Raw genomic sequence first — 13,740 nt, 5'->3', positions numbered from 1 at the left:
GCTTCAGAAACAGGGCTGCCAGAAAATATTTTTTGTGTCCCGCCCAAATTGTTAAAAAAAGCCCAATTTATAGCCCAACTAAAAAAACCGCAAGTCTGAAACCAGCCCAAATAAATTTGGATAGGAGCCCAATTCACCGCCTAAAAATGTAAAAACTTATATGAAAAAGGCCAAAATGTCCAATGTTCCTTTAAAATTTAAGGAAAATTTTATTGATTGATACATAAATCAGTCATAAATTATGCTAGGTGGGGGATAAATTGGGAACTTTTTATCCCAAGTCTCGATAATCCAAATCGGACATCGAGCCCTAGAGCCAGCGCCAGACAGAGCCCGAGCCCTAGAGCCAGCGCCAGACAGAGCCCGAGACCCAGAGCCAGCGCCAGACAGAGCCCGAGACCCAGAGCCAGCGCCAGAAGAGCCCGAGCCCAAGAGCCAGCGCCAGACAGAGCCCGAGCCCAAGAGCCAGCGCCAGACCGAGCCCCAGAGCCAGCGCCAGACAGAGCTCGAGCCCCAGAGCCAGCGCCAGACAGAGCCCGAGCCCCAGAGCCACCGCCAGACAGAGCCCGAGCCCCAGAGCCACCGCCAGACAGAGCCCGAGCCCCAGAACCAGCGCCAGACAGAGCCCGAGCCCCAGAGCCAGCGCCAGACAGAGCCCGAGCCCCAGAGCCAGCGCCAGACAGAGCCCGAGCCCCAGAGCCAGCGCCAGCTCCGTCCAAAGCTCGAGCCCCAGAGCCAGCGCCAGACAGAGCCCGAGCCCCAGAGCCAGCGCCAGACAGAGCCCGAGCCCCAGAGCCAGCGCCAGCTCCGTCCAAAGCTCGAGCCCCAGTTCCGGCGCCAGCTTCGGCTCCAACCTCCACCCCAGACCCAAGAAGAGGAGGAGGGTCCTGACTTGGCGCGAGGAGCGGGCATTAATGAGCCCAGAGAGGCAGCCCAAGATCCCGCTTTTTTCTTGGGAAAAAGCCAAAGTAAGTTAGCTTAAAGGGGGTCCCTCGGAAGTATTGGCATTGTGCCAATTACATCAGTTAAAATTTTTTCGTCTCTCTTATGAATAGTTGAAAAATGGCGGAAAGGAGTGGAGATATACGGGAAAATGCCCCACAAGGTATATTTCACGTGGAATTTTCAGAGAATTTACTTCTTTATTAATTTCATTTATGTTTTCGTTAATCTGGCAGTCCCCGTTTTACGGTGATTGGAACGAAATTGAGAAGCACCAGCTTCTCACCAGCTCTTCTCCCCCATGGACGAGTGAAGGAGGACCAGCGAATGCGGTATATTTTTATTACTGTATCATTCGGATCAAGAAAGTTTTCCCTTAACATATAGGATTCCCGAGACGTCAAGACAAACTTCAAAATCGGCCATGGGTTCGCCTCAATCGTTTGAAAATTAATCGTCGGGGGAAGATTCGTCGGAGTGAAGCCAAGTTAATTTTTTTGGTTTTTGTTCTATATCAAGTGATTATACAAATTGTAAATACAATATTATAAATATTGTCACAAAATATAGTTGTGCCTTTTTATTCTATTTATTATATCTATTCTTTATTTTCGATGCCCTGCTCGGCTATAACGAGGGTGTATAGGCCTACATAAGGCAAAAATAAACCTGTTAATCTGATAATTAAGACAACGTGCGGAATCTACTTTTGTATGGATTGTAAATTATTCTTTATAGGCCTGTCTAGACTGGCACGTCTTCGCTTTGCTAGCTTGCAAGATCAGGGGCTACTGTCCGCATTGGGTTTTCGTTACTTCGCGTCATCACCTCGCGAAGATACAAATTTCTCGCGGCTAGGCCAAAAATTTCGCGCCTTCGCGAGAAAAGCACCGCTGCTCCAATCACAGACGAGAGTAAAGGAGGGTTGCGGAGGGGGTCGTTTAGTTTCGTTTTAGTCACTTTTTCACAATGGGCGAAACAGCGTGCTGCTCAGTGACTCATTCGAGTAGTCTATTAATAAATATGGACAACGTAGATGGTTCAATGACTGCTCAATTTTCATTGGAATAGCGAAATATTTTCCTGTATTTGAACAGAATGTTTTTCGTGTTCTGTTGCGAAGAGCCTAATATGGAAAAATCTACTCGCGGTCCGTCTGTCTCCATCTTGAAAAGTGGCGACCGTCTAGAAAAGTAACCCGCTACCTTGATCTCACGTTAGTCTCAACTGATTTCATTGATATTACCACAAGTTTTGGTAGGATTTTACTTTATCTAACTAACCCAACCAACACTTGATTCTGATTAATTAGATTAAATCGTTACTTCAAGTGTCACTAGACAGTATCTACCTCCAAAATCGAGAGTTATTAACTTTAAAACATTCTCCTCGTCACATTTCAAGGTGAAATTGCCCAGTGTATAAATAGACGTAGGTAGAATGTTTTGGGTCAACCACAACTAGTTTCAAACCATGTCCATCGACGAAAACCGAGACGAAGGAAACATATGCAAAGAAATGGAAAACCTGGCAATGGTATTTCATCCGAGCTTGAACAACTTTATACGTATTTTCTAATTAACTATAGCATCCTTAATAAGAATTACTTCGTTATCAGGCGGAATTTTAGTCTAGAAAAGTAATTCAGGTAAATAATTCCAGTTAATAGAGGTTTTAATATCATTTAAAGTAAGTTTTTCGACGTTATTTACGGCCAAGGCTTAAGTTGTATTTTAGTTAGTCGCTGTAATATAGTCTTTATATGGTCTTTACAATGTCTTTCCTCTTTCTTGCACTGTTTTGGGAAATTGGCATTCTCTATAGTCTGCTTCGTTTCATACTAGAAACATATCCTTACCCTAGATAAATTCGCGCGCCATTTGAAGAAGAAAAACACACATTTAAATTTAAAAAAATTTATTGAAAATCTCTTGTACATAAATTCCGATATCATTTTATCATTGAAATTCTTATCTTTTACAAATTTTAAGCAAATATCATACATTTTAATACCTCTACATCTATACAGTGAAAAATAAATACAGTACCCGCCACATATCCGACTGGTATTTCCTTGAAATTGTTTTGAATTAAAAGTTACGGTAACACTATTTCTTTCTACGAAATCGTTGAATTGAAACATGTCCGGTGGGTTCCCAAAACTATCAAAGAACTCGGTATTTTTGTTACTAGAAAAGTAGATAACAGTCCAATGTTCTCCGTTGGTATCCGACATTCCCGTATTCACGATATATAGGGAAGGGAAAGATTTCACAGTTTTAGGTAACATATCCGCGGCGAAAACACCACGAAAGAGATCCTTGGTGAATTTATCCCTTTCCATAATTCTAGTTATTTCCATAATGTCCATAATCTTCTAGTTGTAATCGTATATGACAGTTCTATTCTTATCAATCTCAACCAAATTCTGAAACTCCGGTTTCCAGAAAAATTGATAACGGTCCAATGTTCCCCGTCGGTATTTGATAATCCAGTGTTTACAATATCAAGCGAGGGGAACATCCTAACGGTTTTTGGTAGAGTATCTGCCTCGAAAACTCTGCGAAATAACCCCTTGGTGAATTTATCACTCCACATAGTTCTAGTTATTTATCTAGAGTCCATTTAGTTGTAATCGTAAATAACAGACCTATTCTTATCAATTTCTACCAAATTCTGAAACTCAGAGTAATATAAAACTGTGATACTCTGGAGCAAGTCTTAGGCGAATTTTAATTCCAAACGTAGATTACCATTCCTTATCAACTGAAATTGAGAGGTCGAACTATTAAGGTCGGGACTTAAATCAAAAGCGAATATGCAATTCCCATTGAGGAATTCCTCTCGTGAAATAAAGTTACCCTCGTCCAATAACCATTGAGAGGTTAGGGTAAAGAGATTGGTATAAGATCTCATATACTGACCACCTGAAAAGTTTGGGGTAAGAGGTTTATGCGGAACACTCGCTCCGTCGAGGTACAACGCAATATGATTTAAATCAAAAGGTTGAAAATTGAAAGGAGACTTCATTATCACCCAAATACGCATTTTGATCTACAAGAGCGAAAAGAACTCTTTTGGGTAGTTGACCCATGAATAAATTATCTCTAACGCATATTTTTGTACCGCTGTTAATTGAGAAAGAGTTACATTCCGTACGAATAATCGGGTATTTCATAGTTGCCAGTTCCAGACATTTAGCGTGGGCGATTAGAATACAAGAATGCCACCTCGTAAACCACTTTCCATTTAACTGCACCGGCTGCCTGCACGCAAAATTCGTTTGGACTTTTAACAAACCTGAATTTGAGATCCGATAAATTTGGAAAGTATCGGGGTTGTTGAAAAAGATCCAAGTGTACAGTTCCTACCATATCTATTGTCACTTTTCTAGCGAAGGCCGCCCTTGTTTTAAACCCTTCGTTATCGTCTAACACGTCAAATTTCCCAGCCGTGTCTTTGTAAAACACGGAACTGGTAAGAAAACTGGTTTTGGCAGGTCCTCCGAAAGGTGTACTTCACTGAAAAGACTATGCAGGAAGTTCTTTACTGGTCCAACTTTGTCCGCAACTGCTGGGATTGTTTTTCCATCTGACGGGTTGACAATCCTAACTTGAATATGTAGTAAAGTCTTGTACAAGTCCAAATACGCGTCGGAACTGCCAGCCACGGTAAACGTGATTGTCGAATTTTCGTTAATGTTAGAGATGGGACTGTATTCGACCCATTCTCTACTCAGAATGCTGGTATTGGTAAGGGGTATGTCGAAAAGTTCAACTACGGAGCTGACCGACCCCTGCGAATCGGGATGGATTCGCGAAATTATTATATTTTATGAAAAAATATCAGGCCTTTTAAAGGACGTTGCCTTCCTCTTTCTTGTCGAAACTGAACTGACGAGTGATCTAGACTTGCGTTTCCTTTTAATCGCATTTCCAGTCATTTTCTTACTTCTTCAGCCGCGCTTAAGGTGACGTCTTTAGCCGCGGCTTTACCGTGAGACTTGACCGATGTTTTTACGTTAATCCCGTTAGCCACATCTGCCGCAACCTTTGCACCCGTGCTCAGAAACGTTTTTCCGAGGTATGAGGCACCCCTTTTGAGTAATGGCATAGCTCGATGGAAGGCGGAAAAGATAAAATTTCCTAAACCGTAGGCGTGTTGCACCGGATATCCCCTGTACACTGCCAGCGAGTTACCAATCTGAGAATGAAAGTGCTTATGGTAATCAACCCCACAACCATGTCCGATCTGGTTTAAAAACTGGTAATCGTAGTCCGATTGGTTGATGGACATATCTGATTTGGCGACTTTCTTCATCTAACAATTAAAGTGTAAATGATACGCGAGTCTGTTTTACCTACTAATTTATAAGGCTGACCACATCCTACGAGGTCTAAAATGTAGCGTAACGTGGACTCTCACTCTCGCGAAATCAATGGGGGTACCAAGTTCACTCATTATGTTAACTTCAATTGACTGGAAGGAATTGCAGGCGAGGGGGAGGTAGTGAGGTCTAGGAAAATCCCTGTCCACCGTTTCCCCATCATTACCCTGCACGCTAACGATTCTTAGTAGGGGTATGTGTACATCTCCCACGGATCTACTTTCGACCACATCGGTATAAACAAAGAGTGAATGAAGTCCAGCGTCAAGGTCAACTGGGTACGTGGCCATCGCGGACTTGGTAAAAGTCGTGGATTCTGTGGAATCTCTGGAGAATCCAAGAATAACAGCTAGCTCCCCCGGTATAGTTAACAAATATTCATCCTTGAGGGAAATTTGTACACGTCGTATGCGTTTTATGTAGCTAAAGGAATACTTGACATGGGCGGAAGGTTCACGTGTAGTTTCGTTTGACACACCATCCTCGACGTTGTTAAGTTCCTCGATAAGGTCTTGGATATTCCCGTAATATCCCGCGGGCAACTCTATAATTGTAGAATATACCACTTTACCATTACTCATGAGTACAAGAGGACATGTTCTACTCAAATTATCCCAAGTGTGTGGGTAACTGATTTCCGCTAAGCCTACTTCGTAAAATCCCTGTAATTTTACGTCCTGAATTTACTCCTCGTATTGTCGGGGAAGTACCTCATCGACGAGTCTGAAGGTAAAGTGATGTAAAAGCTCATACTATATCTATTTCCTGAACCCAACTATCAAAAGACGGAGAGTATCCTTTCCAACGAACTAGCTTCTCGAGCGTTCCGTCGGGTCTGCGACGTTTCTTCAAGATCTTTTCTATTTTAAACACGCTAGAATTCAGGTCTTTACCCACTTTCTGTAATTGCTCCTTGTAAAAAATACCCGTGGTTGGTTCCGAATTCAAATCCTGGATCTTATACTCCGGTGGACTGCGAGGTAATCTCTCCACCACTTTGAAAAGTTCTTCTGACCACGTGGTCAGGTAACCCTTCACAAAAACATTCTTATGTTTACTCATCCGAACTACGTCACCAATATCGAAAGGATACTTTAATGGGTGAGAGAAGTCTAGATCACCGTAGAGGATTCCCCATACACGTCTCGATGTTTCCGGTGTGACTTCAACCGGTTTACACTTCATGGATCGATGATAATTGTTATTATAAGCTCGAACTATTTCTTCAACGTCAATGTACTTGTAGGTATTGTTTTCCGTGAAATACCGATACATGCGACTTTTTAGAGTTCTGTTGAACCTTTCGACTATCGTAGCTTTCTGTTCGGAATCCGGGGCAAAGAACTCAATCCCCCTCCTTTTCAATGCCTTTTGCACATCTTTGCATATGAATTCATTACCGTGGTCACTTTGCACTCGCTTCGGTGATCGGCCCGACTCTAGAATGGCCCTAAAAACCTTAAGGATGGTCGGTCCTTTCTTGTAATTGGTTGCCACCACATTGGCGTACTTACTGAAAACGTCAATGCAGAATAGAAGGTATCTAAACCCTTTATTGTGGCGAGTTATGCTCTTCAAATCGGCTAAATCAATCTGCCACTATTCATCATTTCCATAAACTATTGTCCTATTTTTGGGAAAGTTTTTTCTAGCACTTCTGTGTAACGTATACGTGTCCTGAGTTTTCAGAAAGGCTTCTACGTTTTTTACCGTAACCTTTAACTCATCCTCCTTAGCGGCTCGGTATAACCCGAGAACACTCCCGTAGGAACCAGGATCAGAAACCTTGGAATAAATCTCTTAAAGTCTATCCATTAAGAGTACAGTTTGTTAAACTGTGATAATGCCAGAACAGAAAATCGCTAACCTCTATAATTAGGAATATAGCAATTACTAAAACCACAGTTAAAATTTTTGGGGATTTAAAAAATGTGTCTACTAGGTTGGCTAACGCCACAAAAGTGCTCACTTGATTATCACAATCTTCCATATCGAGAAACTTAAAATAATAAGTGAAACGTGGAATATAAATGAAACGTATTTTATTGAAAAACAAATGCTACAAGTTTATCCAATTTCTGAAACCTTCACCAGTCTGGGATGGGAAATAATAATCCTCCTTCTCCACTTTTTCTTTCTTCGCTTCTTTTTTCAGGTGGGGGTAAAACTGTTTTTCTAATTTTAATTAATGTTCTTTGTACATTAGCCGTATACAAAAGTTGGTAAAACTGTGAGGCGCCAATGGCGAGCGACCGTTTTTTAGAACTCGTCGCGGTATATGCTAATAAATGAATTATATTGGAACCGACGATTTTACGATTCTCATATATTAATTCCCCGGTGTGCGTCCATTTTATTTTTGATATATGGTCTATCCATTTGTACAAGTTAAAAACAATCGATTGCGCTATAGGGAGGAACCGAAGAGGTGATTTCGGAGCTCCAATTCTGGTTTTTCGCAGGTTTCACTTTCTTCCTTTTCGCTGTTTTATTAATTTTCCTCGAAAGTACGTGATTATATCTTAATAATTTATCGGTATCATTTATTTTAGTATCGTTATTGATAGATTTCAACTTATCATCCTTATCCAACTCCATTGAAGTGTCGACTTTTAAACCACTATTCGATTTTATCCTAATTATACGTGTCCTCAGATATTAATAACATTTTTCGTGCCATTTCTTTTTTTCTTTCTTCCTAAATTTATAGCTCGACTTATAGCCGCGCATGCTACCGAACTAATGATAGATAATAACGGGCCAAGAATCAATGGGATGAACCCGCCTTTTTGAATTAATAATTTCTTCTTTTTTGAATAGGGTATGTTAGGTGTATTTCTTTTTATAACGTGTCGATGTTTCATCAACCGCTTCTTCTCATCCTCTGAAAGAGGGACATTGCCTTGTAAGATATTTATACAACACTCAATGATAGATTTTATGGCATCTTTTTTTGAATATTTAATCGCCGCTCCTCTTTGGGAAGAATTACACTTTTTTAATAAATTTAAATGTTCTCCGACTCGTTTTGACGGAGCCATGATGCTAGCCTCGCGGCTTTTACCAGGGTACAGTTTTTTTCGTCCCTATGGAATTTGCAAGGATTCGGGGTTTCGCCCTCGATAGTGGATAGTCTTGGGCAACCGTAGTCTTCGGCGTTAGTAACTTCCTCTCCCAGGAACCTGGACAGGATATCCGCCTTCTCCTACCCTTTCGTCACGAAAGACGATGCTAGGAGCTTGATGTAATCGGCGGCTTCTTTAAGAGCCACGTAGGGGTAATCTCCCTCCTCGAACGACAGGTCACAAGTGTTTCGTGTTAACCACTTGCACTGTCTTTTATCCTTGTCAGAGAGATCAGCGAATTTTCAAAAACACTCTTCCCGCATCCGGTAACCCCAGCTACGAGTCCGGTAAACGGGTGTTGCATACTTAAATCCATATCGACAAATGGTAGAGAATTTAACTTACTAACATAAATATATCTAAAGATAACTTGAGAATTGTACTTACATTTTAAATTTCGGATCAGGATCGTTACTTCAAGGAAGGTTTAAGAGTTGTAGAATGTCTTATCCTCAAACCGTGTTCGTCTTTTATACTGTATTGTCCCGTGACCTTCTAGGGATTGGATTCTAATCACGCCAACATGACATTCTTTAAGAAGACTTATCGCGATGTTCTGCCATGTAGAGTCAACATGGCGTTAAAAACCCCAACCCATGACTAGGCTTAGCGATTTTTCAACTTCAATATCGGAGTTAATATGTCCTCGTATTTACACTTTATTTGCATTCTAAAACATAGTAGGTTGCGAAATTCATGATTTCTCCTGTCCTCGTGAGGAATCAGGTACACTCGTATTCGAAAACTGCACTCTCTTTTTACTGTCTACTTTCATACTTCCCGTCTACTTCGTTAATAGTATAACATCTAGTTTTAATCCTAACTCCCCGCACACGGCACACGTGACATGGGTTTCAACCGCCATAATTCAATCCTTATCAGTGATGTCATGCATTTATTATTTTCTTCAAATATAAGATAAGACACGCCAACGGGAAAAGATAATCCTATCTCAAGTGTTCGACATGAGATTAAACGCCATCATGAGATTACACGCAAATTTTGCCCTATCAGTTCACGCCAAGTCTAACATCACGTCTTTCACGCCAATTTCCCCCACCATTCCACGCCAAGTCCGCCATCATGAGGTTTCACGCCAATTTACCCCCGCCAGTTCACGCCAAGTCCGACGTCACGCCAATTTCCTACGCCGCTGTTTTGGGACCAACACTTAGATACTACTGGAGTCTTCTGACCCCATAATTTCTTGGCACCTAGAATTTACTTTCGTAAGAATCCAAACGCCAACCATAGAAATATCGTCTAAATGTATATACATACAAAAAGTGGTTCTGGAGGAAGTCATGGACAATACATACATATACGGGACTACCAAAAAATTAGAAGTTATCAGGAGTTCAAAATAACCCAAAGTACGAAACTGGTTAAAAAGCCCATAACAACAAAGTTTCGCCGTAAAGCTCAGCGGATTCATACACCGCTTAACTCCCAGAGAAATAGTTACCCCATTTTTTAGCGCCCACGCGCATTAACATACACATTTCCGGTTTAGCACTATTTTTATCTTGTGATTTCGAGAGCGAAAATGGCTCACGTCTGCTTCTGTTGGAACGGTGTAAATTAAGCCTTGGCTAAGAAGTTGGCTTTTAGTCGGGGTTTCTAGTTTTCTACCAAACATTTAAACGATCGTCAATGATGTTTTGTTGTGATATGCGTGAGCGAAAATTCCGTGGTTAAATTAAAACGGTTTGGATAAATTTATTTCCAGTATCTTTAATATAAGAATTGCAACGTGTTTCTACGTTCACCATATCACCATTTTTCTTTTCGACGGAGGTCCCAGCCAACGGAAGTTTTGGAACGAAAACTAAGGAGCATAGATACCACTACGATATACTGTAAGGTTGAATGTCCATAAACAGGCTAATCCTTTCTATGCGCAACGACAGAATATTGTTGTTCGCGATTTTTACCATTAGCTCTATGGCCAGTTTCATACTTCCCCCCCGAAGGGGGGTTATTATGAACTCCTGAAGTTATTCATTTCTAGGACGAGTTTAAAAATCATTCTACACTAATACATAGGACGAGTTTAAAAATCATTCTACACTAATACAAACTATTAAAAGATACGTTTCACAACTTCTTTTTAGAACCCGAGCTTTATATTGAACTTTAAAACCGTCCTCGTGCCACGATTTTTGAACTACCAAAATGGTCTCTTTTACCAGTCACCTTTACGACTGCAATGCAATAACCATGGAATCGCGTACAATGCCTATTCGCGTGTATTCTAAGGCCATACTAACTAACTAACGATCTAACTGGCGTAATTAACAACAGGGTATCAGCGCATTACTCCGATGGGTATTACATAACCGCACGGAGTAAAAAGCTTATTTCACCCTATATGGTCGGATAATTGTCAAACGCTTAAGCAGTCGTTCAGAGACAAAAACAAGGTGATTGACACTCCCAAAAAGTTTGAAAAGGTTTTGAGTTCATTTAATGTATATTAAATCTGTAACTTAAGTCTCCAGTTCTATTTTGACTGTGCTCTTCAGTTTTTTACCTAACACCAACGCTTTGACAAGTTTGTAGTAGATGAAAAGTAAAAACCTTTTCCTTTCATTTTAAAAGCATCGGAAAGCTAAAAATTCTTTAACCAATGTCCCTCTCTGTTCCTTGAGTCCATAAGTTTATTGGTCCTGATTCTGTAAGAACGCCCCACCCCGAATTGCAACCATCGTATCCTTCTAAAAGTGAAAGGTTTCCCAAAACTTCTCATATACAAAATAACTTGTTATAATGTATACATTTTATACTTTCTATTTATTTATGTAAACAGTAGACTAGTCTATTTTCTACTCTCTTAACTTATCTAATAGCAGACACAAGGGGTGAGAGTCCTTTAAGAGTTTATCTGAAGACTTGATTGAATTGGTTAACGACAGTTGTATTATGACGCTCGAGAAATAAAGTTCATTTTTCACTGCAGCAACTCGATTTATTTAACATGGTGATAGAGGTGGGATAATAGTACCACACGCGAGAAGTACCATAACATGGCGTCCTCTAAAACTCCTGCACAGTTTCTTCCCGGACCCGATCCAGCCTCCGCTTGGCGAGAATATAAAGACGCCTTCGAAATATATTACGATGCGGCGAAACTGGAAGCGGAAACAATCAAGACAAAAAGAGCAACCTTCCTGCATATACTTGGGCCTGCAGGACGACGAATTTATAACACCTTGAAGATCGACGAACAAGACAACGCTCGCACGACGCACGATAAAAGTAATATTAAACGCTTTCGACAAACATTATGCTCCTCAGAAGAATTTCGCCTATTTACGCTATGTACTCTTCATCACAAAACAAGCGGACCATCAATCTTTTGATGATTTCCTCACAGACCTTAAAACGAAGGCACAAGACTGCGAATTTGCGGAACTGACGGACTCTATAATCACAACGCTGATCGTAACAAGTATAAGAAAAGAATCCCTTCGCAAATCGCTATTGGCTGAACCTAATCTGGATCTCGAAAAAGCTACCAAACTAGCTCAAGCTGAAGAAATGGCAACCTCGTACGCGGAACCTATGTCAACTGACTCACGTCAGTCAAATACCACCGGCATTCCGGCAACAAACGTTGATGCCATACAACACCAGAGACTTAACTCGCGGCTCGGACGCTTTCAACCAAGACAAACGTTCTCGAACTCAAAGGTCAACCAACACCGGTCCAACTTTCAACGAAATGAACCGGGACAACAACAAACCTTTTACCACAATCGGCCCTTTCCGGCGAATAATCAATCGATTGATTGATTTGCACCCTGGGGTATTTTGATTTAGTAGAACAAAAGAGACGTGGCATTCAAAGCACATTCGTGTTCGAATGCCGAACGTGTAAAAAACGATTTTTAAAAACATCCGAATCGCCGAATGAAAAAGCTATATCCACCCGAAAGAAAACTGACATAAATTCAAAAGCCGTGTGGGCCACTCTTTCAGTTGGTAACGGATACTCCCAACTTGACAAATAGTTTGGAATAATGGACATTCCATCCATGACTTGGAATAAGTTTTCTGGTCAAGAACGCTTCCTCGAATAGGTACTAATTCTTACTCCACGCACTGGTTAATTTTAAATTGAAAAACCATTCGTATAATTGCCAAGTATTGGCTAGAATCTTTACTTCGTTCCATGACCGAAGCTGGGAACGACGAAAGGGATCTAGCTCTTGTCCAAAACCACGCAGACGATGATGGTGTTCCATGTATAACGGTTTATCTTGATGGTGGTTGGTGCAAAAGAAGTTACGGTCATAACTACAACGCCGCCTCTGGCGTGGTAATAATTAAAATACTACAATTAAGAGTAATGCTCGCATCATATTTAATCATTTTTGAATTTGAAAGGCTTGTATTTTTAGACGAGCGAAACTGGGACAAGTCTTCCTCAGCTATGGAAGCCGACATCGTAGTTGAAGGATTTAAATGTAGCGAGGCTATGCACGGTGTTCGGTACCCAAAATTTATAGCCTAGGTGACTCCAGCGTTCAATGTCGAATAATCAAAAAAGTGCCTTACGGACGCAAAGTGCAAAAACTGGAGTGTGCCAACCACGCGGTTAAAAATTATACTAAGGCACTGCACAAAATTAGCCTCAACACAAACCTTCCTTGCAATGGTAGACGATGATGGTGTTCCATGTATAACGGTTTATCTTGATGGTGGTTGGTGCAAAAGAAGTTACGGTCATAACTACAACGCCTTCTCTGGCGTGGTAATAATTAAAATAATACAATCAAGAGTAATGCTCGCATCATATTTAATCATTTATAAATTTGAAAGGCTTGTATTATTAGACGAGCGACGAAAAAGCTTCTGTTTCTAGGCATACGTAATAAATATTGCTATGCCTGCGCCTTATCTGCCAACAGAAATGAGACGCCTAAAGATCACCTTTGCTATCGAAACTGGGACAAGTCTTCCTCAGCTATGGAAGCCGACATCGTAGTTGAAGGATTTAAATGTAGCGAGGCTATGCACGGTGTTCGGTACCTAAAATTTATGGCCTAGGTGACTCCAGCGTTCAGTGTCGAATAATCGAAAAAGTGCCTTACGGACGCAAAGTGCAAAAACTGGAGTGTACCAACCACGCGGTTAAAAATTATACTAAGGCACTGCACAAAATTAGCCTCAACACAAAGCTTCCTTGCAATGGTAGAAAAAGTTTGAGAGGTAAAATACACAAACTAACAGCTGCCGCACGGGGAGCAATCACGCACAACTCAAAAGACGATTCGTCTGTGG

The sequence above is a fragment of the Phalangium opilio genome, unplaced genomic scaffold (assembly GCF_054372755.1).
Source record: "Phalangium opilio isolate 3A_F unplaced genomic scaffold, DU_Popi_V2 ptg000063l_1, whole genome shotgun sequence".
Lineage (NCBI taxonomy): Eukaryota > Metazoa > Arthropoda > Arachnida > Opiliones > Phalangiidae > Phalangium > Phalangium opilio.
Note: the sequence above shows the minus strand (reverse complement) of the source record.